Source organism: Amblyraja radiata, chromosome 1, assembly GCF_010909765.2.
Source record: "Amblyraja radiata isolate CabotCenter1 chromosome 1, sAmbRad1.1.pri, whole genome shotgun sequence".
Lineage (NCBI taxonomy): Eukaryota > Metazoa > Chordata > Chondrichthyes > Rajiformes > Rajidae > Amblyraja > Amblyraja radiata.
This window is the reverse complement of record NC_045956.1, coordinates 98,362,050-98,386,502: the sequence shown is the minus strand read 5'-3', so window position 1 is coordinate 98,386,502 and position 24,453 is coordinate 98,362,050. Positions and strand designations below refer to the sequence as shown.

General features: G+C 45.0%; 1 protein-coding gene across 1 annotated transcript in view; it reads left to right on the top strand.

Moving 5' to 3' along the window:
• The first annotated feature begins 545 nt into the window (after positions 1-545).
• The window catches only part of arap2 (ArfGAP with RhoGAP domain, ankyrin repeat and PH domain 2), a 343,820-nt gene continuing 319,912 nt past the window's right edge, over positions 546-24,453 (top strand). The window contains exon 1 of the mRNA XM_033033190.1: positions 546-780. The gene's annotated coding sequence lies outside the window, so the exon portion shown is untranslated. The remainder of the gene's footprint in view (positions 781-24,453) is intronic.

Here is a 24,453-nt window from a genome sequence, read left to right as displayed (position 1 = left end):
TTTATTCATTACTTGAGCGTGAACGTGCTGAAGGGATGTCCTGCTGTATTTGCACAAATATTTTAAGTGGAGTTGTCTACAGAATGGTGCATTCAAAATAATCAGATGTTTTGAATTCCATGTTTGCATCTTAGATAGACACAAAATGCTGAAGCCACTCAGCGGGATAGGTAGCATCTCTGGAGAGAAGGAATGGGGTTTGAAGAAAGGTCTCAACACGAAACGTCACCCATTCCTTCTCTCCAAAGATGATGCCAGTCCCGCTGAGTTACTCCAGTATTTTGTGTCTATCTTCGGCGTAAACCAGCATCTGCAGTTCCTTCCTACACAATGTGCATCTTAGATGCCAGCCTGGAATTGCACACTGTGAAGAAGTTGCTGTTGCAGCTCGCAGTCTGTCAGTCGCCTCTGGCTGTGGTGCATTCACCGACACTGGGCTCAGGGCAATGCTGGAGCTGCGCCCTCTAGAGGCAACGGGCGGCAGCGTCGGCACCTCTCCCTCCCTCCACATCGCCGGCACTTGTTGCCATCGCCGCTGGTGGGCGGTGTGATTGCGAAAGTAGAAAAGCAGGATGCTCATTGCTGCGAGTTGTTTTCTTCGCATTCAATGAACGTTGTCTGGCCACCAAATACTAACTACGTTTCCTGACAGAAAAATGAAGTGAGCGAGCGCCGTCCCTGAAGATGTGAGTGTAAGGAGTGGAGTGAGAGAACGCGGAGTGCAAGTGAAACACACAGACTGGATGCAGCACGCAACGGAACTGAACTGAACGGACTCAGGTAAGTGAGTTCTACAGAGAAATGTGAGACAGACATTTGCGAAGTACAGTGGAGTATTTGGAAAGTACAGGCGGGGCTGGGCTGGGCTACTCGTGCATTTTAATTAAACTTCAAACTAAGTGCTGAAACGTTTAACACTATTTTTGTGTATATATAATTCTGTTAGCCTTTTTTATTCTCAAGTAAACTGGCTTGTCACCTCCTTGGTTAAGTTGTCAAGTCAAAAAATATTCTTTATCTGCTATTGAATTACTTGGGCCTGGATTGGAAGCAACTGCCTTGCTCTGAAGTTTTAACGTCCAGAAAAGTTACCAACTTTGTATTTCACTTTTAGTGAAACTTTAATCATGATAGAAGTTAGGGAAATGCCCAGATACAGATTGTTCAATGAATCTTTATAAAGAACTATGTAAGTTTTAGTTCTTCAGGAGGAACAATCAGCAGAACATTTTGTGTGATTGTGAAAGTAATATAAAGTTAATGGTTTCATTATATAGAACATATATAGTACAAGCAAGCCTCCACAAATGGCCAATCTGAGTTGTTCAGTGTGGATACAAGCTATTCTGCCCACCACATCCATGCAGACCCTTTCATTTAGGTCCAATCTTCCAGCATTTGGCCTGTAGCCTCACTGCCTTTGAGTTATTGATGTTGGCTGGACAGCAGAGTAGTGGGATTGTTTACAGTCACCTGAAAGTTTGGATGAAGTCGTGCAGTGCGGAAACAGGGCCTTCAGTCCAACTCGTCCACGCCGACCAGGATGCCCACATACGCTGATCCGATTTGCCTGTGTTTTACCAATATCTTTCAAAACCTTTCCCGTGCAAGTAGCTGTCCAAATGTCTTTTAAATGTCGTTATTGGATGGAGGCCTCATTTTAAAAATCCCATTCGCAGAGACTGCAGTCTGACAGCATGTCCTCAGTGTGGCACTGCTATGTATATATGCAAACATTTCTCCATATGGCTGGCACTTTTTGGCCCGCGCGGTCCCAAGTTAGTCACAATTGACACTTTTCGCTTTAGCTTTCTAACGACGTTATTAAATATTACCGACAAGAATTTTAAAGAGCCTACTTGCTAAAGTGTGTATTTTTCCTGATGGCTGATGAGCTACTTTGTAGTGCAATTAATACCAAGAACAAAACCCACTCAAATGTTACTGAAGAAAGAAAAATTGTGCACCAGACGTTGTGAATCCTAAACAGAATGAGAAATGCTGGAAGCACAGATGTTGGTGATCTTTGGGGAGAATGAGGAAGTTGACGGTTTGGCAGTACGCTCCCAAAATATTTCCTTAGTTTAGTCATGAAAGGAGGATTTTAATTTGTGGGTGGGAGAGAATGCTGTTGGGATGAGATGATCATGAGACGAAGTGATAAAATAATTTTGTCCATCAACTTTTGATCGTCTTGCGAGACTTCCAACGCACGATGGTTATGGTCCCATATTTTATGGAGGAGCTGATTTAATGTGCACAATGCTGTTCAGTGTGGAAATAAGCTATTTGGCCCGCCAAATCCATGCAGACCAGTAGGCACCCATTCAGATTTTGATAATTGATAATTTTGTTACTCTTGTTCATTCAACTTTGTGACTGTGAAACTGTGCGACTGGTGAATTTTAAGACATTTTCAAGGGGAAACTAATGTTCAAATCTTTTTTAAATCTTGGCTGAAGTTCAGTGATTTAAATGTGGAAATTGAAATTATACCTGCCTCCAACTATTGCAGTTCTAAATTTGAAGTAAATATCATCGCACTTGTCCCTCAACCTAAAACCTTCTACTGCCCCCACCGCTGGGATCATCTCCAGACCTCAATCCTCTGACGTGATTAGTTTTAGTTTAGCTTATTGTCATGTGTACCAAGATACAGTGAAAAGTTTTTCACTGATGGCACAGAAGTTAATGTTGTTGCTGCATTGCCCCAGCATCCCGGTTTCGATCCGGACCTCGGGAGTTGTCTGTGTATAGATTGCAAATTTTTCCTGAGGTTGCTTGGGTGTGTGACAGGTGCTTTAATTCCCTCCCGTGTTCTGAACATGTACCACCCTGATGAGTAGGTGGGTGTCAGCAGAATTGAGCAGGGGAGTTGACGGGTGTGTGAGAAAGGGTCATGAGGGAAGTATGTGGGAATGCTCTGGAAGCTAACATGGATGATGAAATCAATGGCCAATTGGCAAAGAAATATAGAGATAATAGTGCAATAAGAGAGACGGGGATCAGGATGGAGTAGTCTGAGGCATTGCCAGAATGACAAACTGCTGTGACTATAACCACATCAGGCTGCTGCTTGCTTTGTCTTGTATTATTTTAATTGAGGTGCTAGTTCTTAGATGTTCTTGAAGTGGGTCAGCAGATTCAGCTATGCTAATCAGTTGCACCATTGCCATGCACAGATCTGTTGCTTCATTTAATGTTGGGTCCTCAGTACATTTTTATAATTTAGTCATACAGCATGGAAACGGGCTCTTCGGCCCATCTATACTAGTCCTACCTGCCTGTGTTTGGCTCATTTCCTTCCAAACATTTCCTATCCATGTACCTGTCAAAATGTCTTCTAAATGTTGGTATAGTACCTGCCTGAACTACCTCCTCTGGCAGCTTGTTCCATATACTCACCACCTTTTGTGTGGAAAAAGTTGCCCCTCAGGTTCCCATTAAATCTTTCCCCTCTCATTTTAAACCTATGTCCTCTGGTTCTTGATTTACCCTACTCTGGGTAATTGTTTTCTTTCAGCTGGTTGATCTAATAACTTGGGTTGCAAAGGCATTTTGGAGAGCAGTTGGGAGCCAAGCTTGCAGCTGTGGGCCTATTGTGAGCGCATAGACCAGCTGGGCCAAAGTAGGTCTTGCCACACTTGGAGTATTGTGTTCAGCTTTGGTCACACTACTGTATGAAGGGTATTAAGCTAGAAAGATTGTAGTGAACTATTGCAATTTTTAAGAAACATTTAGACAGGTATGTGGATAAGATAGGTTTGGAGGGAAAAGGGCCAAACGTGGGCATTTAAGACTGGTATAAGTGGGACATTTTGGTCGGTGTTGGCAAGTTGGGCCAAAGTGCCTATTTTCCACGCTCTATGGCTCTGAGTGGTTAGCACGCAACAAAAGCTTTTCACTGTACCTCGGTACATGTGACAATAAACTAAACTGAGATGATTCACAAGAATAGACAATAGGTGCAGGAGTAGGCCATTCGGCCCTTTGAGCCAGCACCGCCATTCAATGTGATCATGGCTGATCATCCCAAATCAGTACCCCGTTCCTGCCTTCTCCCCATATCTCCTGACTCCGCTATTTTTAAGAGCCCTATCTAGCTCTCTCTTGAAAGCATCCAGAGAACCCGCCTCCACCGCCCTCTGAGGTAGAGGGCGGTGGAGGTGGATATTGCCAGGACTCGAAGGCCTGAGCTATGGGGAGAGGTTGGGCAAGCTAGGACTTTATCCTTTGTAGTGCAGTAGGGCACGGTGACCTTATAGAGGTGTATAAGATCATGAGGGGTATAGATAGGGTGAATGCACAGAGTATTTTACCCAGAGTAGGGGAATCGAGAAACCAGAGGGCATGTGTGTAACGTGAGAGCCAAGATTTAATTGGAAAAGCAACTTTTTTTACACAGAGGATGGTGGGTGTACAGAACGAGCTGCCACTGGAGGTAGTTGAGGCAGTTTAACATTATTTAAATGACACCTGGACATGTGCAAAAAATAGGCAACGTTTAGAGGGGTATGGGCCAAACATGGGGCAACTTGTTTGCCATGGTTGAGTTGGTCCAAAGTAGGCAGTTTCCGTGCTGTATGGCTCTAAGGTAAACTTTCTATTTTTAAGGATGAGATTAGTCTCCAAAAGAAGTGCCAATTGTGTAAACACATTGACAAAATAATGAGCTTTACAGGACCCCAGGGTTTAATATCAGAGTACAAAAGATGTTATGTTAAACTTCTTTAGAAACAATATTTGGGCTTCGGCTAAAGTGTAATGAAAAGTTGTAACACTGTATTTCAATAAAAATGTTGGAGAAAATATTTATTTGAATAGCAGCAGGGATTTAAGATATCAGTTATGTGTGCAGTTGATTTCAATGCACCTTGGACCAAAAAAGGTTTTAATAGAAGTCTCCAAAATAGTAAATCTTGAGGAGTAACTGCAAGAAAGATTGGATAACTGAAAGACGGGATTTAAGGGGTTTGGGTGGCCTGGTAGCTTAGCTGTGGATTTGAAACTTACGGAGCCAGAGACCTGAGTTTGAACCCGAGTACGATGCTTGTCTGGATGAGGTTTCTACGTTCTGCCCATGACCTGTGTGGGTTTTCTCAAGAATCTCTGGTTTCCTCCCACACTCAAGGCATACAGGTTTGTGGGTTAATTGGTTTGATATAAATGTAAATTGTCCCTAATGTGTGTAGGATAGTGTTAGTGTGCGGGGATTGCTGGTTGGCGCGGACTTGTTGGGCCGAAGTGACTGTTACCATGCTGTACCTCTAAAACTATGTTCTGGAATGCATTGCCTGACAGGATGGTGGAAGCAAATGTAAAGATGCAAAGATAATGGCTATTCACCCACTTCGGACTGAGAAGAACTAGTATTTCTGAAAAGGTTGTGTGTTTTTAGAATTCCTTATCCCTGGGTGTGGAACACTGAAATATATTCAACGATGAGATAGATTTTTAATCAGTGAGGTAATCAAGGGATATGAGGAGAGGGCAGGGAACTGGATTTGAGGAAAGTTGGATCAGTATGATCTTATTCAATGGCAAAGAGTCCAAATAGCCCACTCCTGTTTCCTATCCTCGTGGGGGAGGGAGGAGGAAGTCACATGACTGATGGGAACGAGCAGGAGAGTGGGATCAAATGACTAGTGTAATTAACAGTGATCAGTATAAAGATTTAAAAGGCTTCTTTACCATTAAATTCTCAGATTTTAAATTTCATTTTAACTCATCAGTTGAGAAGATACCCCCGTAGTGAATATTGAGCTGCAAAATCAGAAATATTCAATATGTTCAGTTTGCAGACAAAAAATTAAATGATAAAGAAACACTATATTGGAAGTATTCAAAGGTCGGTCTGAATCTGTGGCGAACAATCCAGAGTGAATGTTGATAAGTTAAGGTTGCATTCAATGATTCAACAAATATTGGAAGTTGTTGTGCAGGTGTATGTTATTTTGTTGAATTGCACATTTACCATGATAAATAAAAAATCATATTTGACTTTACATTTCAGACCTGCTTGAGCAGAAGCGGTAAGATAAATACATGCACCAGAACCATGTTTTTCATACAATTGAAATCGAGCAGTTTTGGGGAGATCAGGGGTTTTACATTGATGTTTTATATTAGAAGAGAAGAACTTGCATTTACCTCGTAATTTTCTTGAATTCAGGACATTGGCTGTAACCTTTGTAATGAAGTATTTTAGAAATGTTGGCATTGAAGGAAGTGTGGCAGCCAATTTGTGTGCACACAGCGAGCCCCAACAAATGCAATGTATTGATAACCATGTATTCTGCTTTCGTAAAATTGATTGGCAGCGAAGGTCCGTAGGTCTGTCTACTATTGCCGAAATCTGGTATCAAAATGTCTGTAATGAATGAATGAATAAGTTTATTGGCCAAGAATTCACATGCAAGGAAATTGCCTTGGTGCTCCGCCTGCAAGTGACAACATGACATACAGTGGCAGTTTGTCAATGGAGGGAAGGTTGCAGCCAATAACCTTCTCAGCTGATCGGATGATTCGCTGCAGTCTCCGGACGTCGTCCTTGGTGAAATCGAGGGGTTACTGTTGTCACAATATTTCAAAACATAGCATTAAGATTTAACATAGTCCGCAGGCGTTTTGCAGTAAACAGTGATGGGACCATGGTTATTTGTTATGTATATTAGTAATTTGGTTTCCTTGTGTATCTGCAATCACACATTACAATCACTCCACTCTTTTAAATCTACTCGAGAGCAACATTTCTTACTTTAATTATGCTCCTCTTATCATGTATTTGTACACTGTGCATGGCTCGAATGTAGTCGCATATTATCTTTCTGCTGAATGGTTAGCGCACAATAAATTATTTTCACTATCTCATGACGCATGACAATAAACTAAAGTAATCTAATCTAAAGTTGAATAAATGATTTGTGTCTTCAAGGCACGAGCAACAGATGATCCTGAAGCTCTGAGAATGATGGGTCAAAACGGGGCTCATGCACTAGCTTGTAGTTGCTGGAGGTTCACTGGCCCACCTTGTCCAGTTTAATTATATCAGTCTGAAGAAGGGTTTCGGCCTGAAACATTGCCTATTTCCTTCGCTCCATAGATGCTGCCGCACCTGCTGAGTTTCTCCAGCACATTTGTATACCTCCAGTTTAATGATTCTGGATTACAGGTTGTCAATATTGCTACCTTCATTGCTGGTGTTCCTTCAGCCAAGGAGCTTGCTTTAAAGTGCTTTGAACTTGCAATACGTTTACTTCGTAAAATTATGAGTACTTTTGGAATGACATTTCAGTTGCAGACTGCATCCGGTGAACATGGTACCACATGTGGAAGTGTCATAGGGGAGGCTAAGGGAGAACAACCAGGATGGGAGTAAGGGTAAGGGGTATACATTTTCCAGCTCTCAGCATGAAAACATTTGATGCACAATGCATAAATGTTTAAGAAAGAACTGCAGATGCTGGAAAAATCGGGGGTAGACAAAAAATGCTGTAGAAACTCGCTGAGTTTCTCCGACTTTTTTTGGCTACCTGATGCACAATGCAGCTTGTTTCATACTGAAGCTGATCAAAAGTACCAATAAAGATCACTAGGTACACAAAAATGCTGGAGAAACTCAGCGGGTGCAGCAGCATCTATGTAGCGAAGGAAATAGGCGACGTTTCGGGCCAAAACCCTTCTTCAGACTGATGGGGGGTGGGGGGGGGAGAAGGAAGGAAAAAGGGAGGAGGAGGAGCCCGAAGGCGGGGGATGGGAGGAGACAGCTCGAGGGTTAAGGAAGGGGAGGAGACAGCAAGGGCTAGCAAAACTGGGAGAATTCAACGTTCATGCCATCCGGACGCAAGCAACCCAGGCGGAATATGAGGTGCTGTTCCTCCAATTTCCGGTGTTGCTCACTCTGGCAATGGAGGATACCCAGGACAGAGAGGTCGGAATGGGAGGGGGAGTTGAAGTGCTGAGCCACCGGGAGTTCAGGTAGGTTATTGCGGACTGAGCGGAGGTGTTCGGCGAAACGATCGCCCAACCTCCGCTTAGTCTCCCCGATGTAAATCAGCTGACATCTAGGGCAGCGGATGCAGTAGATGAGGTTGGAGGAGATACAGGTGAACCTTTGTCGCACCTGGAACGACTGCTTGGGTCCTTGAATGGAGTCGAGGGGGGAGGTGAAGAGACAGGTGTTGCATTTCTTGTGGTTGCAACGGAAAGTGCCCGGGGAGGGGGTGGTATGGGAGGGAAGGGAAGAATTGACAAGGGAGTTGCGGAGGGAGCGGTCTTTGCGGAAGGCAGACATAGGGGGAGATGGGAAGATGTGGCGAGTGGTGGGGTCACGTTGGAGGTGGCGGAAATGGCGGAGGATTATGTGTTGTATTTGCCAGCTGGTGGAGTGAAAGGTGAGGACTAGGGGGACTCTGCCCTTGTTGCGAGTGCGGGGATGGGGAGAGAGAGCAGTGTTGCGGGGTATGGATGAGACCCTGGTGCGAGCCTCATCTATGGTGGCGGAGGGGAATCCCCGTTCCCTGAAGAACGATGACATTTCCGATGCCCTGGTGTGGAACGTCTCATCCTGGGAGCAGATGCGGCGTAGGCGGAGGAATTGGGAGTAGGGGATGGAGTCTTTATAGGGAGCAGGTTGGGAAGACGTGTAGTCCAGATCCAGAATAAAGATCACTAGTCAGTAGGACTTGTTATACAAGCAAAACTAGTTATGCGTGTTTATTAAATTATCAGCATATTTTGTAATTGATTATGTTGGTTAACATAATCATTTCCGGTGATGATTTAATACAATATTTTTTCTTTTGTCATGCCTCGCCCATTATTATACCTTTGCCTGGAATTCAGGATAATTTTTTTTATAGCACAGGAAGGCTACAGGCATATAATGTGCGAGAGTGTTCCATATCCTCTTTTGAAGGGATGTGGGTGAAGGCTTGTACATTAATAGGGAATGAGTATAAGCAGGTCATTTTGCTGGCTTGTTACCCAATGTTGCTTGCTCGAGATCAAAGTTGCCTTTGGAAACTGTACCATTGACTTGTATGTTAAATTAATTGCGCTAAGAACAATTCTGCATCTTTCTCCGTCAACAATACATTTTATCCATTAGCCAAAGTGTATGTGAAACTCGTATGTAAAATCACAATTATCACTATAAATATGAAAGAATGTTGAAAACTGCCATCATTTTTGGTGGAAAACACTGAAACAAAAGGTGCTGAATAATTCTGGTTGAAGTGATCCAATGGACACAAGTATTAATACTTTTAAGTGACTAGCACCTTTTAGAAAGGTGATAGCAATGTCTGTTCAGTACCATTCTCCAAAATTCATGCTCTTTTATCGGTAGTGCCATTCAAATCAAGTCAGGTCAACTTTATTTGTCACATACACATACAAGATGTGCAGTGAAATGAAAGTGGCAATGCCTGCGGATTGTGCAAAAACAACAAAACAGAACATAGCAGAACCAGTATTTACATTTTAGAAAAATAAAAAGACACAACACAACAGTAAATTAGTCCCTGGTGAGATAAGAGTTTACAGTCCTGATGACCTGGGGGAAGAAACTCCATCTCATCCTCTCTGTTTTGCAGTGTGACAGCGGAGGCGCTTGCCTGACCGTAGCAGCTGGAACAGTCCGTTGCTGGGGTGGTAGGTGTCCTTCATTATCTTGCTGGCTCTGGATCTGCACCTCCTGGTGTATAGGTCTTGCAGAGGGGTGAATGTAGTTCCCATAGTGCGTTCGGCCGAACGCACTACTCTCTGCAGAGCCTTCCTGTGCAGATCTGTTCCCAAACCAGATCGTGATGTTACCGGACAAGATGCTTTCTACAGCCCCAGAGTAGAAGCACTGAAGGATCCTCAGAGAGACTCTGAATTTCCTCAGCTGCCTGAGGTGGTAAAGGCGCTGCCTTGCCTTCCTCACCAGTGCGGCAGTGTGTGTTGTCCATGTCAGGTCCTCTGTGATGTGGACTTCCAGGTATTTAAAGCAGCTCACCCTATTCACAGTAGTCCCATTTATCTCCAGTGGCGTGTACATCCTCGGTTGTTGAGCCCTTCTAATGTCCACAATCAGTTCCTTCGTTTTTGTGACATTCAAGAGGAGGATATTGACTTGACACCAGAGTGCCAGATCATCCACCTCCTCCAGGTAGGCCTTCTCATTGTTAACGGAGATCAGGCCCACCACCACAGTGTCATCAGCAAACTTGATGATGGAGTTGGAGCTGAACCTGGCCACACAGTCATGTGTGTACAGGGAGTGCAGTAGGGCGCTGAGGATGCAACCCTGGGGGGGATCCTGTGTTTAAGGAGAGGGGGTTGGAGTTATGTCTCCCCATCTTAACCACCTGGGGCCTGGCGGTGTGAAAGTCCAGGACCCAGGCACACAGGGGTGTGTTCAGCCCCAGTTTCAGCAGCTTCTCAGCAAGTCTGGTGGGGACTATCGTGTTGAAAGCTGAACTGAAACCAATGAACAGCATCCTCACATAGCCCCCCTTCTGGCTGTCAAGGTGAGAGAGAGAGCGGTGTGCAAGACCTGGGAGACCGTATCATCCATGGATGTGTTCGGACGGCATGCGGATTGTAGCGGGTCCATGTTGCGAGGGAGGAAGGCGCAGATGTGTTTCTTGACCAGCCTCTCGAAGCATTTCATGACTACTGAGGTGAGGGCCACCGGTCGATAGTCATTCAAGCAGGCTGGAGAGGCATTCTTAGGCACTGGTACAATGGTGGATCTTTCGAAGCAGGCAGGGACCACGGACTTGGCAGGGTAGAGGTTGAATATTGTGGTGAGCACTGGAGCAAGCTGATTAGCACAAGACTTTAGTACTCGCCCAGATTTACCTTCTGGGCCTACAGTTTTCCTCATGTTCACACATATCAGAGCCCTCCTCAAGTTGTGCTTGGACACCGAGAATGTGTGTACATCCCCAGCGGTGGACCTCCCTCCAGCCTCGCTAGCCAGCACGCTGGCGGTGTTGTTGTTAGCCAGCGAGCTAGGGGTGATGTTGCCCGTCTCGAATCGTGCATAAAAAGAGTTCGGGTCATCAGCTAAGGAGGTGCCGGCACTCCCAGTTGAGGGGGGTGGGGCTGCTCCGGTAGTTAGTTATGGTCCGTAGTCCCTGCCAAAGGCGTCTGATGTCCCGCTGCCCCATCTGCGACTCCATCTCTCCCTGTACCTCCTTTTTGCGTCCTTCACTGCCCTTCGTAGTCTGTACGACTCTACCTTGTAGTTGTCCATATTGCCGGATGTCAGGCCGGAGTTGTAAGCAGCGGTGCGAGCACTCAAGGCAACGCGAATGGACCTGTCCACCCAGGGTTTTTGATTAGGAAAGATGCTAACCCTTACCGTGGGAACATTGTTATCGGCTATTGTTGCAATGAAGTCCATGACCGCTTCTGTGAACTCACTGACATCTCTGGAACTTGATTGGAACATATTCCAGTCGACATCGCTCAATGCATCCTGCAGCATGGGCTCTGAATGGTCAGACCACCGCTTTACGTTCCTCGTCACTGCCGCTTCCCATACTATCCGCTGTTTATACTCCGGCAGCAGGAAAATGGCAGCGTGGTCAGATTTTCCAAAAGGAGGGAGAGAAACGGCCTTGTAGCGTTTCCTGAACGGCGTGTAGCAGTGGTCCAAAGTTCTTTCCCCCCTGGTGGCACAAGTGATGTGTTGGCAGAAGTTGGGCATCACCTTTTTGAGATTTTCCTGATTAAAATCCGCAGCCACCACCATAGCCGCATCAGGGTTCTTGTTCTACATAGACGGCTGTGATGATCACTGAGCTGAACTCCCGGGGAAGGTAGAATTTATGGCATGAGATAGTCAGATGCTCCAGGTCCGGCGAGCAGGAACGATTAATATTCCATGGGTTGCACCAGTTATTGTTGGTCTTGAAGCAAACTCCTCCACCCTTTGATTTACCGGATTCCTCAATATTCAACAATATTATTTGGAGCATGGCCAATTGCCTCATTGGCATGGACTGGAAAGATGTGGTTCAAGATATGAATGTTATTTACGTAGTTTGCAGATAAGGACTTGTAACATTGTGCATGAGTCTGGTCAAATTTTGCAGCCTTTGAATGTAAGGGTACAGAGATGGAAACTGCAGCACAATGATGAATGGATGGGAGGTGCTGAGTGACCATCTTACTGACGATTGTTGTTCTTTGGGCAGCAAAGTGTTGCACTTAGTAAGCCGCTAGCTTGCAGTGGCAGAGATATGGGTTAAATCCGGATCTTGGGAGCTTTCTGTTTGGAGTTTCCAGTGCGGGTAGGAAGTCATGCCTTTTCTGAGAGCCCAGAGCTCTGTAAATGGGCTTCTAAAATTGGTATTCATCAGCCTACATCCTACATCAGAATGTAGTTTTAGGACTGTGTGGAGGAAAATAGTAGATGACATTGTGATTTCAGCAGTTTAAGAGCGGAGAACACAAGTATGTGTGGACAATACATTGAATAAAGTAGGTCACTGCTGCATTCCTGCTTGCAGCCCTGCATTACGGTAAAACCTCCATTTGTGGTGGGCATGTGCCCTCTGTGATAACTGTCAAAGCCGTCTGTTTTGGAGAAAACATCTTGCTAATCATTTACAACGTGAGCAAAGATAAAAGGCACGAGTTTGCAGAGTTATCTATTTAAATTCCACCTTGAGATGATGAGATAAGGTACCGGAGCACGTTGGAAGGTAGAAGTAAAATTCACATTACGGATATTATCATCTGCCCGTTATTCTGTGCTTTGCATTTAAAGTGCAAAAGACCACAGAACAGAGGTTCAACTTTTGGAGATGGTTTTGAAAGTGAGCTTGAAACTCTGTTGGTTAGGTTAGAGTTCCAGTTCCTTCGAAAGTTAACAATTTGCATAATCACAAAAGTAACATTCCTTGAATCGGCATAGTCACACTCTGTCTTAAATGTGTTCATTACTGTTAATGGCAGAGATTTATAGAACAGCTGGAAATTGGTTAATCAACTAAGTTTTAAGATTTTTAATGTGTGTGATCCTCTAGAATCCTGGCATTTCTCACCATTGAGTTTGTGGACTCCCAGTTATGTGCAGTATTTTCAAACTTGCTGGTTGATTTTCAGGATCTTTCACAGGGTCTGTAGAGCGGATGATTTTAATGTGGATTGGAAAGAAAACTGTAGGAAAGAAAACAATACTTTTTTTTGAAGATAGACACAAAAAGCTGGAGTAACTCAGCGAGTGCACTTTTCTTAGGTAGGTTGATCCAGAAGATTAAGATGCATTGGATCTGCAGTGACTTGGTAGATTGAATTCAACATTGGCTTGCAGAGGGTAGCGGTTTAAAGGGTGTGTTTCTGATTGGAGAAACAATTACTGATCAAAAGTGTTCGGCAGAAATCATTGTTGTGACCTCTATTGTTTGTGATTATATTAAAATGACTTGGACAGAGTGTTGTGGACAGTTCTGGTTGCACCGGTACAGGAATGATGTGGAATCTTCAGATAGGATGCCCAAGAGGTTAACAGGATGTTGTTTGACGCAGAGAGTATTAGCTATAAGAAGTTGGACAAACTTGGGTTATTTTCTAGGAGTATTGGAGGTTGAGGAGCAGCCTGAACTATGAGAGGTATTGATACAGTAGAGAGTCAGTTTTTTCCCGCAGGTAGAACTGTCAAATATTGGAGGGCTTGGCTTTTACATGAGACGGGACAGTTAAAAGAGATATGCGAGGCAAATATTTTTTTGATACAAAGCAGCGGATAACTATAACGTGCTGTCAGAGGGGTTGGTGGAAACAAACGATAGTGTCGTATAAGAGGCATTTTTGGCAGGCACAAGAACATGAAGGGAATGGAATGATATAGATCTTGGGCAAGCGAATATGGTTATTTTAAATTGGCATCATGGTCAGCATATTGGGCTGAAGGGTCTTTTTCAATACTGTACTGTGTTAGTTTGAGATCTAAACACTGATCGTTATAGTATCTCACAAGTAACAACCTGACAACTGGAAAAAGAGCAATTTATTTCTACTTTGTTCTTTTCCTGTAATCAGCTTCCAAAGACCAAAAAAGATTGATTGTAATAAATGCAGTAAGTTCCCTATTTCAAACTATTTGCATTCCTGAAACCCATTTGTAAGTTGATTTGTTCACAGGTTGGAACATGCTTGCAATCTCAATGTTACTTTCACTCACAAAGGTTGTATGGAAGTGATCAGCAGAAATATTCCAGTATAAATGCTTGTAATGTGATATATTTAAAGCATAGCATGAAATGCAAAACCTAAATACAGTAATAATAAAGCACATTAAAGTATTTCAACAAACATTTATTTATGACCTTGACCTGCTCAAATTGCTGAAATGGGCTCTGATCACATTCAGCCTTGAAATAAATTTCAGTGGAAGATTGCAGACTGTCTTATCAACTTCCCATGTTTTGCCACAAGTACTACAGTTCAAGTCAAGTCAAGTTTATTCGTCACATACGCATACGAGATGTGCAGTGAAATGAAAAGTGGCAATGCTTGCGGATTGTGCAAAACAAACTACAAAGCAGAATGGAACAGAATCAGTAATTACATATTTGTGGGAGAAAAAAAAAAAGAAGAAACAGTAATTTAAAAGACACCACACAACAGTAAATTAGTACAGTAAGTTAGTCCCTGGTGAGATAGGAGTTTACAGTCCTAATGGCCTCTGGGAAGAAACTCCTCATCCTCTCCGTTTTCACAGCATGGCAACGGAGGCGTTTGCCTGACCGTAGCAGCTGGAACAGTCTTTTGCAGGGGTGGAAGGGGTCCCCCATGATCTTGTTGGCTCTGGATTTGCACCTCCTGATGTATAGATCCTGAGGGGGGCGAGTGAAGTTCCCATAGTGCGTTCGGTCGAACGCACTACTCTCTGTAGAGCCTTCTTGTCCTGGGCAGAGCAGTTCCCAAACCAAATTGTGATGTTTGCAGACAAGATGCTTTCCACAACCGCTGCGTAGAAGCACTGGAGGATCCTCAGAGACACTCTGAATTTCCTCAATTGCCTGAGGTGGTAAAGGCGCTGCCTTGCCTTACTCACCACTGCGGCAGCGTGTGATGTCCATGTCAGATCCTCTGAGATGTGGACTCCCAGGTATTTAAAGCAGCTCACCCTATCCACAGTATCCCCATTTATTTTCAATGGTGTGTACGTCCTCTGATGATGTGCCCTCCTAAAAGTCCACGATCAACTCCTTAGTTTTTTGACATTCAAGAGGAGGTTGTTGTCCTGACACCAGAGTGCCAGATCAGCCACCTCCTCCCGGTAGGCCTTCTCATCGTTATCGGAGATCAGGCCCACCACCACAGTGTCATCAGCAAACTTGATTATCAAGTTGGAGCTGAACCTAGCCACACAGTCATGTGTGTATAGGGAGTACAGTAGGGGGCTGAGGACGCAACCCTGGGGAGATCCTGTGCTCAGAGTGAAGGACTTCGATGTATTTCCTCCCATCTTGACTTCCTGGGGCCTGGCGGTGAGAAAGTCCAGGGCCCAGGCACACGGGGTGTGAGCCCCGTTTCCAGCAGCTTCTCAGAAAGTCTGGTGGGGTCTATCGTGTTGAAGGCTGAACTGAAGTCTATGAACAGCATCCTCACATTGCCCCCCTTCTGGTGAGAGAGAGCATTGTGCAGAACCTGGGAGACCGCATCGTCCGTGGATCTGTTCGGACGGAAGCGGATCCATGTTGCGAGGGAGGAAGGCGCAGATATGTTTCTTGACCAGCCTCTCAAAGCATCTCATGACTACCGAGGTGAGGGCCTCATTCAGACAAGCTGTGGAGGCATTTTTTGGAACAGGTACAATGATGGATCTTTTGAAGCATGCAGGGCCGCGGACTTGGCCAGGGAGAGGTTGAATATTGTAGTGAGCACCGGAGCTAGCTGCATAGCATAAGACTTAAGTACTCGCCCCAAGATGCCATCTGAGGGGGGCGAGTGAAGCCTACAGCTTTCCTCGTGATCACACGTGTCAGAGCCCTCCTCACGTCATGCTCGGACAACGCAAATGTGTGCACATCCCCAGCGATGGACCATTTTTGCTTCCATTATCTGCTTGTATCTTTGTAAAGGTTTTTGGCCTTTTGGTTCTATTAGCAATAAGCTAATTTGTCAACAGTTGATTTTGGTCCTTCATCCAAAACAGTGATTTTCCCATCTCACTGTTAACACCAGCTTTTTATTGCCATTTACACGATCAGCATTCCCTTCACATGTTCCAGAATTTATGTTGAAACAAGGAACTGCAAATGCTGGTTTATAAAATAAGATGCAGAGTGCTGGAGTAACCCAGCATCTCTGGAGAACATGATTAGGTGATATTTCTGGTGGGGACCCTTCTTCAGGCTGACTGAATCCAGAATTTAAACTTTATCGTAAGTGCCGGGCTCAGCTGTTACATGGTTTAGCTCTAAAACACAATGGCAACTGAAGATGTTTGGCCTTGTAGCAAAACGAAATGGAGAAACTTAGTGACAGCGCAAATGAATTGTTACCAAATGAGTCACTGCATTTGTGAGCACACGGAGGTGTTGTGCAACACTTTGTTTGTTGCTTTATCATGCAAATTAGGTTTAGATTTTTGTAGCTGAACATTCATGAGTCAGAACGATGAAATCAATGCGCAGACACACAGTGCTGGAGGAAATCAGCGGGTCAGGCAGTTTCTCCGGAGTACATGGATCGGTGACATTTTAGGTCGGACCCTTCTTCATACTTTTACTCAGACCAATTAATGATTTGTTATGGACACCGGTTTATAAATCCAGGTGTTTGTATGTTGGGTGCTCCGCTAGGTGTAGTGGTGGAGGCAAGTATGATAGTGGAGTTGAAGAGGCTTTTAGATAGGCACATGGAAGTGCAGGGAATATGGATTGTGTACAGCCAGATGAGATCGGCTTAATTTAGGCATTCTGTTCGGTACAAACATTATGGGCCGAAGGGCCCAGTCCTGTGCTGTCTGTATGTTCTATGTAGTTCTGTAGTGCTACAGATGATGCTGCAGCTTCATGTAACTCCAGGGGTCAAACCTGTTGCTGCTGTCTGTGCAGAGTATGTATCATCTCACTTTGATATGCTATTGTGTAGATGTGTGGTAGCTAGATATGGGTAAACTCAATGGGCATATGTGCAAGAATAGATCACTTGGAAGATATGAAAGGATTTCATTGGTGAGGTGTCTCTAACAGCTGGCAGAGGCTCAGTGGGCTGAAATGGTCATCTTCTATATCATATGGTATTCTCATTTATTACCTGTGCTCCCATGCTTGGATCTATTGGTCCTTAATCCAAATTCTCATTGCTCTTGTGTGATTTTTATATACCCATAATAAACCTATTGGTTCCCTTTCAGGCAGGCTCTATCTGCTTTTTATTTCTTTGTCCTTTTTTAAAATCTTTTATTGGCAACTACTTCGATCCTTCTGCACTCTCATTAATGCCATCAGCCTAATGTCTGTCACATGCCTACTTTTTCTGCTCCTGCTTGCTCTCTATCTTTTGCCAAGCAGGAATTGATGTGCCAAATGGTCTAATTCTCCTTTAACTTATGAATTCTAACTTTGGTTGCTCTGCCTTACTGTGGAATCGAAATATGCAAAGACTTTACCTGAGGCATCTCGCTCTCAAAGCTGCCCTTTGTCCAATTAGAGCTTCATATGTAAAGCCCCCAGAAGTGACCCATAAATACTATATTGAACTATTAAATTGTTTCACTCGTCAGATGTACATGACGCAGTAAAAAGTGAATTGCTGTTGCTCTAACTTCCAATGACTTTAACTGGAAGAGTCCAGAAGGTCCAAATGGGAATGTAATTGAAGAAATGAAGTGACATATAGCTGGAAATACAGGGTTACGTTTGTGGGCTAAGAGGTGATACCCATGGGCCTGTCCCACTTAGTCTCCTGTCGTCACCTAAAAAGTCGCCTATGTCGCCACATGTTCGCGGGTGGTTGCCGGGCAGTCGCCTTCATGGTCGTGAGTAGTTCCCACATTCTCGGAACTAGTCGCAGCTTCATTCTGATCGCTGCTAATTTTTCGAAAATGCAGTGGTAGTGGGTCGCCAGGAGGTCGTAGGTTCTCGTAGGGTCGCCGCTGCTGACTGGTGAATTTCATTGGCTCATTGGGAAAAACGTTTAAGAAGCCGTGTATCTCTGGCTTCTTAAACGTTGTCTCCACTCCTTCTGACCACTCCTACACCCCACTCCTTCTTTCTCCCCGCCCCCCTTTTAAAGGACTTAAGTGACCCTTCCTGTACACTGTGCTTTCACCCTCTTAATTACAGCGCCAACCTTCCTATTCATCGTGGTGTGTCTGATCACATTGGCTTTGCACCGTGTGAATTTCATTCTGACAGCGCTCCCCCCCCCCCCCCCCGCTTGCGCTGTCTCCCGCCTGCATAATGTGTGTGTGTGTTCCACTCTGACAGTCGCCGGTTATTCAGTGACCTGCTACGACTTGACAGTTGCCTGAAAAATCACCTAAGTGGGGCTGGTCCATAAGTGTTTACCCACTGTAGATGTTTGACCTATTTTGTATCGAGAGGCCCACATCCCAACCAGCAACCACAGTGTAGCAAGTTGCCATGGTAAAAGGCCATTCTCACGTTGCGAGTTGACACGAGGTAACCTGAGTTAAACCTCATGGTAATAACGTACGATTAGCGTACGGCATTCGTGGACGCAACGTAGTGCATCGTGGCGCTAACGGCAGGTACTCGTGTAACTTGTCGACTCTTGCAAAAAATCAAACGTGTTTGAAATTTTCCACGTCAATTTTACTCTTGTGGTTAAGAATTGAAACATTTTAACTCGTTGTAATAACATAGTGGCCCGTGCGTTTACCTTAGTGTATCGTGAGTCTACCGTGGGAACTCTTTAACTCAGCGGGCAGGCAGCAGCAGATTGTGGATCCCTTCAGTTTCCCAGCGACAATCACCTGCCATAATGCGAGAGAGATCATGCACTGTTGTAGGTCTCCTTTGCACGTCGGTGTTTCTGTTTTTCTCCACTCATTGTTGGCCCTATCTGTCACCACCCCCACCTACACCCCTCTGCTTCCCGGCCATGTGTGTGACCCCTTCTCTCCCCAGCTCCCCGCCCATTGCACCAGCGCGGGGGCTTTGCACTGTCTTCACGTCGGCGATGCCAACAGGTCGATGCCAGTCGCCCCGGGGAAGTCGCTCCCTTCAGTTTCCCAGGGGGTCGGGACGGGGCTGGAGTTGGGAGGGAAAGGTGGTGGTGGTGGTGGGGGGGAGGGTGGGTGGGTTAGGTGAGCAGGAGAGTGGGGTTGTTTGCAGTTGCAGAGGGAGGGGGCAAGGGCGGTACAGTTCCCAGTCTCGGCTCCTGTCCAGGGGGTGGCCGGAGACGTCAGGACCAAAGGGACACCGACCCCCAGGCCCACCAGGCCCACTGCAATCACGGAGATCCCAGAGACCCACAGCCAACAGCAACTCCAGCCCCGCTCCAACTCCAGAGGAACACGCTCCCCGTAGGGCAGAAGCTGATGGTGTGCAAGGTACGTCTTGTTCTTGAGGTGGCGGATGAGGGGGCGCAGCTCGGGCTGTGGGCGAACTGCCACTTGTCGCCATAGCGACCCATCGGAGAGCGGATTCCTCTGGAGTTGGAGCGGGGCTGGGCTGGAGTTGCTGTCCCGACCCGACCCCCTGGGAAACAAGGGAGCGACTGCCCCGGTGCGACTGGCATCGACCTGCTGGCATCGTCGACGTGAAGACAGTGCAAAGCCCCCACGCCGGTGCAATGGGCGGGGAGCTGGGGAGAGAAGGGGTCACACACATGGCCGGGAAGCAGAGGGGTGTAGGTGGGGGTGGTGATAGATAGTGCCAACAATGAGTGGAGAAAGACAGAAACACCGACGTGCAAAAGAGACCTACAACAGTGCATGATCTCTCTCGCGTAATGGCAGGTGATTGTCGCCTGCCCGCTGTTTCTGATGCTAAAGCCTTGGGATCGTTGCCCTTCGTGTTGGCGTGGAGGGGGACGGGGTGTATTGTGCTGTTTGATCGCCCCCTACTATCCCAGGGACAGGGAGACACAGCGGCTTTTGAGACTGGTGGGCAATCACTTCCAAAGTTCTGCCCACACAGTCAGTACACCTATCCTACACTTGTCTTCCGCACTAACAATCTGATGTGCACATCCGTCCACATTCAAAGATTTAATCTCCCGTCTCCCCGCAGTGTGTAGATATGGCAGTAAATTCAATTAAAACATATCAAACCTGTGTGTTTCAAACAAATCATAAGTATAACTGCTCTGGCACTGGATGGTGCGCATTTTCCCTTTGTAGGTCACATCAATAGATGTGGCCGCTCTGAATTATATCTTTAAAACAAAGCCACAGGATGGAGAGGTCTTCTTTAACACTGTTGCTTATTAAAACATAACACTGTTGCTTATTAAAACAAACCTTCAATTAGGATTGGCTCAAGAGTAACTCGGGAGACGAACTTGGAACATCGCAGAAATGACAAGTAAACGGCAAACTTGTCATACCCGTGGGAACTCGGTTAAACTCTTGATCATACACTTGCAATCTCATACACAACCACGAGTCTTTCACTCGGGGTACCTCTTGTCTCAACTCGCAACGTGAGAATGGCCTATAAATCTCATGTGAAATGTGTGCTGGGGCTCTTGATGGAGTGGAGAAGAAAACTCCAAACTTTGATACACTTTGTATTGTTACTGGGATTCTTATCTTCATGGTTGAAAAGCTTGGTCCAATTTTGTTCACTTTTCTCAAGCACTGTACTCTGCAACCACTGGGCAGTGTCTCTTACCCATTATCCTATCAGTTCCTTCCAATAATTGAGTTTAGTTTAGAGATACAGCATGGAAACAAGCCCTGCAGCCACTGAACTCATGCTAACTATGCACTATAACCTTCCAGATTCCACAAAGTGAAATAACAATCAAATATGCTGCTAAATTCATCAACAGGGAGCTACTGTGGAGAGATAAAAGATGTGCATTCCAGGTTGAAGATTAGGGTTAGGTTGTCTGATCTGAAATATTAACCCTGTTCTCCTTTTCACAAATGCCGCCTGACATGCTGAGTTGTCTGCAGTTTACATTTGTTTTAATGCAAGGCGTATAAACCCTGGTTTGTTTATTCTCTCCATGTAATTTAACCATTGGTATCGTTCTTGTTTATGTTTGTGTACGAAAGAACTGCAGATGCTGGTTTATATATCTGAAGAAGGGTCTCGGCCCGAAACGTCACCCATTCCTTCCCTCCTGACAGTTACTCTGTCCCGCTGAGTTACTCCAGCTTTTTGTGTCTACCTTGTTTATTTATCCTTGTTGCTCTCCTGTTCTGTGCACGGCATTGTGTTCCATTCCTTGTGGCTGTGCAATTACTTTACAGACATCATAACCTGTGCAAAAATATATTGACCTGACATTGCAAGTCTAATTGACATATGAGTCATCGGCTGAAGCTGCAAAATTTCACACTCTCCCCTTGTAACGCCTTGATCGCCTAATCACTGCCCCTCCCCACCCTTTGTCCACCCCCAAACCTTTGGCTAAACTGCCTTAACCAGAGCTCCAACATTCCTTCATTAAAACTTCAATTTTGGATAATCTGCGAAAATCGGTATGCGGTTAGCAGAAAGATGATTAAACCCTGCTTACTCATTGTGATGCAGGTAACACATCTAAATTCAAGTGCCTGGTGATGCAGTTGGCACCTGCCTTCATTGACGAGTCCAATGCTCCAGGTGACTTGTGCTGCCTAAAAACTTCTGTATCTAATGCCAGGAGACTGACTGCAAGAGATATAAGTAGTAATGCATTGTGAACTGAATCTGCACACTGAAATATTGAGAAACAGCTGAAAGTGAGACTGAGCCATATAGAGAAAACTTTAACAAGAGTAAAAGGCAATGAATCAAGTAATTGACGCAGGTACAATAACGTGCTTAAAAGATATTTTAACAGGTACATGGATAGGAAAAGTTAAGATGGATATGGGCCAAACATGGTCAAATGGGACAAAGTGCAGGAGTAAAGGGCCTGTCTCACTTGGGCGTAATTTGCGCGTCATTTACTCGACATCCTAAAAATTGATTGGTGCGTCGTGATGTGTTCATGGCACGTGGTGGTGTATGCAGTGATGCGCGGTAACGCGCGGCACCCCAGGATTTCGGAATGCTCAAAATCCTCGCGTGCCACCTGCGTGACAAACCCCTTGCGCACGCTGACGTACTAATGGCGTACGCTGACATACTGACGGCGTACGTGTAGCGCGTGGTGATGCATGGTTACGTATGGTGACACATGAACATTGCCTATTCTAATTTATTATGCGCCACCGTGTGTCAAAGTCCGTAATCATGTTCCGCCGTATGCCGTCGGTGTGCTATTTGTGCGTCATTTGAGCACCGCACCACCCGGGTATAAAGTACGGGTAGTTTCGAAATTTTTTCACTGGGAAAATCCTTGCCACGGAGAGCGGACTAAGTACGAACGACATCGCAAATGGCTCCCAAAAGAAGCAGGGCCCTCACGAGCACTTGGCGCGCGACTGTCGTACTGCTAGACGATTGTCACGTGACTGTCGCGCATCGGTCACTACCGGCCTGTCACGTAAATGACGCCCAAGTGGGACAGGCCTCTTTACTCAGCGGGTGAGGTAGCATCGTATTGTATTGTAAATCTCTTGATAGCATGGATTGGTGACGTTTTGACTGAATTGTAGAAAGGCTAGGTAAGTGATTGGGGGGGTGGGGGTGGAGGTTCACTGGCCAGGCTTTGTCCGATCCCCTCATCTCTTCCAGCTTTCTTCCCCCTACTACGATTGATATGAAGAACAGTACTGACCCTTAAGCATTGCCTTCCCATGTCCTCCAAAGATGCTGCCTGATGTGTGGAGTTACTCCAGCACTTTGTTTTTGGTTTTTTAAACCAGCATCTGCAGTTTCTTGTGTCTACAGGCAGATGGGACCAGCTAAAATGGGGCATTTTGGTCAGCATTGAAGTGTTGGTCTGAAAGTCCAGTTTCTCTGCTGTATGACTCAAAGACTCGATGATTCAATGATACTTTATTGTCACGTACCAGGTACACTGACATTCTTTGTTCTCGTATACAATACACAAAGTACACAAGGAGTCTCCATGTTTCTAGTGCCGATAAAGTTACAAAAGCACTCATTAGAGTCATGTTGTTTCTATTTGTTCTCCGTCCTCGACTCAACTGCCTTTCCGCTACCCATCCAGACCCCCATTTGATGATCCCTTCCCTTCAAGCTGGTTTGGTGTTCAATTTATTGTGATTGGTTGCGTGAAGTCAGGACCGGGCAGAAGCTGTTGATTCTCACCATCATGAAACTGTGGCCACTGGATATACACGTGTAGACACTGCTTTTTTTCCCCTTAAAGATGTTGTTCCATGCATTCATGTTTCAAGGAGCAGTGGTGGTGCAAATGATGCCTAGCGGTACAGAACCATTTGTAAACTTTATCACAAATGTATCTATGATTTTAATATCTATTTGTCGGCTAGGAGTTGGGCATCATCTGATTTGATTTTTGCTTGGGCAAGTTGTGAAATGTATGTGGTGAAATATGATACATTCCAGTCTTCAAAGCACACAATAGAGGATCTCTGATAAAAGCCCCAGGCAACGCTACGTTTAGGTATTAGACAGAATGAGGTGGTTGCAGCATTCACTTCTGCAACAGGCTGGTGTCACAGAATCTGATAAACCTTCAAGTGAAAACGGAAAGGGAAACCAAGAAATTACTATTCTTGTATGGGGGAAAAAATAATAGAAATTAAAATGATATCAATCTCAACTTTTCCGTTGGCAATATTGATTGCTAAATACTTTATTAAATAACTTCCTGTCTGGTTTTAGAGCAGGCTTTGTTTCATCTTAAAATTAATTGGATAAGATTAAATAAAATCGAATGTTATAATCTTCTGTTATGACGCAATATAGTTACTGGGCTATTTAATAATGCCAGCTGATTGCACATGTTGTTCGTACTAATAACATTTTAAAAGAAAATATTTGCTGCATTATTTTGTGATCCCCTATTGGAATGTGGTTGTAGGTTATTTGTTGCCAACTCCATTTGAAGTTGTGGTGAAAGGTCTGAAGGAGGGTTCCAATCCGAAACTTACCCCATCCTTTTTCTCCAGAGATGCTGCCTGACCCGTTGAGTTACTCCAGCATTTTGTCTCTGTCTTTGGTGAAAAGTAGTATTATGATGCAGCTAGGTAGGTAAAAAGTTCCAAGATCTCTATCGAGTGACTATGAAAGAATGGTGATACTGTAGATTTCCATATCAGGGTGTTAGATAGGTGCAGGAGTAGGCCATTCTGCCCTTCGAGCCAGCACCGCAATTCAATGTGATCATGGCTGATCATCTCCAATCAGTACCACGTTCCTGCTTTCTCCCCATATCCCC